We start from the raw sequence: 3,457 nt of genomic DNA on the forward strand, positions 1-3,457 counted from the left end.
CGATTGTCGGATATGGTTGTTGCTTCGGCTAGCTCCTCAATTTGATAATAGCTCCTCAATTTGAAAAAAAAAAAAATCAAAACAACGCTTTTTATTTTTTTTTTATTTTTGTTATAAAGAAAAATGATACAAATTAAGACGTTCTTTTTTCTTTTTTCTTTTTTTTATGAAATCGAATTTCCTTTTTAACGCTATGGGGCATAGTTGAGTTGGGTATAGAGTTGTAAAAGAATGTAAGGATTCAAATCTTGATGAAGCCTAAATAATACCCTTTCTCTTGATCAATTATAGCTTCTTGATTTACTTCCTCACAAATGGTCCATGCGGGACCGTTAAGATGGTGGATTCCACCTTTTGCAGAAAAAAATATTCTTTTTTAGTTTTTGTTATAATATTCATTTTTTTATTTCCATTCAAATTTTAATGATTGCCCCCTTCTTCTTCAGCAAAAGGTGAAATTTGTCATCTAACGGTTCCACACGATCGATTCCACGATCATATATGAGAAGGTAAATCGAGAAGCTGCAGTTGGCCACGACAGAATAATGATTGCCCCTTGCAATATACTAGAGTCGTCAATTTGAGATTAGACCTATTGAATTGGCTCATCCCATCCCACCAAATAATTTAAATGGATTGGATTGACATTTTATCAATTCATTTTAAGATGGATCAAAGTAATTGGCCCGCCTAAGCTTGCGACCCATATGAGTCAACCCACGGTGGACTTAGGTTGGCCCGTAGGTTGAAAACAAATCTTCAAAATTTTAAAATAAAGGTAGAAATTTTAATGGATTTGTGGGTTTAACCCACCTAATTTGCAATCAAACTTAAAATTTTTAATATTATATATATATGATAGATTCGTGGACTTAACCCATCTAATCCGCAATCTAAACGTAAAAATTTTAACCTTTTATATATTGTTTTAATTTTTTAGTAGGTCTTTGAGTTGGCTTGTCTATTCCGCAATCTGTCTTGAATTGGATTGGAGATTTCTTATTCTGTCAAGATGACGGGTCTGCACGCCCTACTCCGTCGTATAATAAATTTTTAATGAATTGGTCTGTCCTATTATAAGTTGATCCGTTTGACCGTACTAAATATACCGAGTGGAGTCATTGAATCCACATAGAATCCTTCTTAGGATGAGTAATATTTTCTCCTCACAGATGGTCGTGAGGCCGACTGTGTGGGGCCGTTAAGGTGATAGATTCCACCTTTTTGCAGAAGAGGATGAGTAATATTTCTATGGTTGTTTCAGTAGTAGCGCACAGTCCCAACGTTTTATTTCCCTTAAACCTAATTCACCTTCTTCCTTTTCCCTCCGAGTGGCTGACTGATAGTTTCTTGAAGCCCTAGAGGAACATTCGACACAGCCTAATAATCTTTTTTTATCATCATGGTTGGAATCGAAAAGATGATATAGTTAAAAACATTTTACTCCTTGTAATTAATACTGATATGAAGAATATTATTATATATATGAGGGATAAGTTTCATCATTAACTTGGATGATATTATTTTATAGAATAAAGGACAGTCCGATGTACGAAGATTCCATTAATATGAAATCCCGAGGAAGAATCTATTATACACAATCTTATTCTATTTTGTAATAGATTATTTTTGAGACTTGAACTCGTGACCTCTAAATCATATGACAATAATTTTACTGTTACATCAAAGCTTCTTTTTAGGGTGTTTTATGAAATCTTCTTTATAAATTTTTAATTTTTAACTTTTAGGGTTTTGAAGAAAGTGAATTGGAAAGGAGAAATGGAAAATAGAAAGGAGAGAGAGATTATGAGAAAATGAGGGAAAGAATTTATGGAAAAAAAGAAAATTAAGAAAAATAGTTAGCACCCCACGAAACAAAAAACTCATTCCCTTCACCCTCGATCCTCAGGACATGGTATAGTGGTAAGAGATAAGATATTTTTCTTAAGTAATCAAAATTCAAAATTCACATAGTGTATGCATGCAATATTTGAACAACTAATCACACCATTCGAATAGAGAAGGGCACACCTTATCCTATAATAATCTTCGACTTAAATTCAAATTCAGTTGGTGAATGTGACATGTCTTGACGACCTTTGTTTAGATTCACCAAGTTCATGAGCTTTTGGTACAAATCCTTAGGCTTTCATCTCGCTCACCCTAAAGTCGAACCCTTAAGCACATCTTGACTCTGCTTTTATTTGTCTTGACCGACTTATTTTAGTATCACTCATCCATGCGGCACTAAGACAGTTCCTTCTGTCCCCGAGGCAATGGTGTCGCGGTGAGACATCCATGTTATTTGCGTATTTATAGAAATTTTTCTTCAAATGGAGAGCGCAATCAAAGGATGTTGGGTGTCTGGGCTGGCCGCTGCGTGCACTTTCCTGGGAAACTTCCGTGAGACTAAACTGGTCACCCTCAGGGATAGTCAACAAGGCTAACTGAAATTTATCACTAAGACAGTTCCTTCCTATAATTAGTGTTTTAGTTTATAACATATTAACATGTGTATTTTTTAGTCATAATTGTAATAGGTGTCTTTATTTTGAAAAATAAAATCAATTTTATTTATTATAATAGATGAGTTCGCCCTCGGTTTCTATGCAACGGTAAAGTGTTTAATGGGTTACTCAAGTATCCACGATTCAAATTTCAATTACGACGCATTGCAGGGTGTTTTCCTTCTTGGGATGAAAATCTGAAACATTGATTGCTAAGTAAGGAGCCACATGCGCTTCTAGATTTACTCTGGTGACCAGAGAAAAATTTCTATATGAATCTAAAATCTTAAATCCGCCATATAAAATCATTGTAAAATTGTTACACAAATGATGCAAAGCAATTTTCACACTTCTTCAACAAAAGGTGAAATTTGCCACTCCAGCGATCCCACACGGTCGGCTCCACGACCATCCATGAGAAGGTAATCGAGAAGCTACAATTGACCACTACGGAGGAGGGTATTGCTTCAGCTTCGCTGAAATTCAACTCTTATCCACTTCAGCAAATCTATCTTGTAATAACCAACTCAACCATGCCCAGGAGACAAAACAATTTTCACACGATCCTATGCAAAGAGTGCCTTTGCTTATGTAAACTTGTTGCACAAATGACACTAAGTTTTTGTTGCTGAGCACAAGAGTTCACTGCCCACTAATATGGAAAGGAGTTAATAAAACCCCAAAAGATTTAGGCTGAGGAAGACAATGGCTGACGATGGTGATCTCGATAGAGATTTACTAGAGTTTTCTTTCATGTGCTTCAAGTGTGGGCAAACAGATACATTTTGAGTACAGTTCTTGAGTATTGTAGAATAAAATTGCATACAATAGACGAAAGCTTTGTGCATTCTACTTCAGTTACACGGAATGATCTTTCGTAAAAAAAAGAAAACAGACTGAACCATTTTAAGGTAGAAATAAAAGGTTAGACATGGTTTTACATATGACTC

This window comes from Curcuma longa, chromosome 12, assembly GCF_044706935.1.
Source record: "Curcuma longa cultivar G26 ecotype Majalengka, Jawa Barat chromosome 12, ITB_CL_G26_1.1, whole genome shotgun sequence".
NCBI lineage: Eukaryota > Viridiplantae > Streptophyta > Magnoliopsida > Zingiberales > Zingiberaceae > Curcuma > Curcuma longa.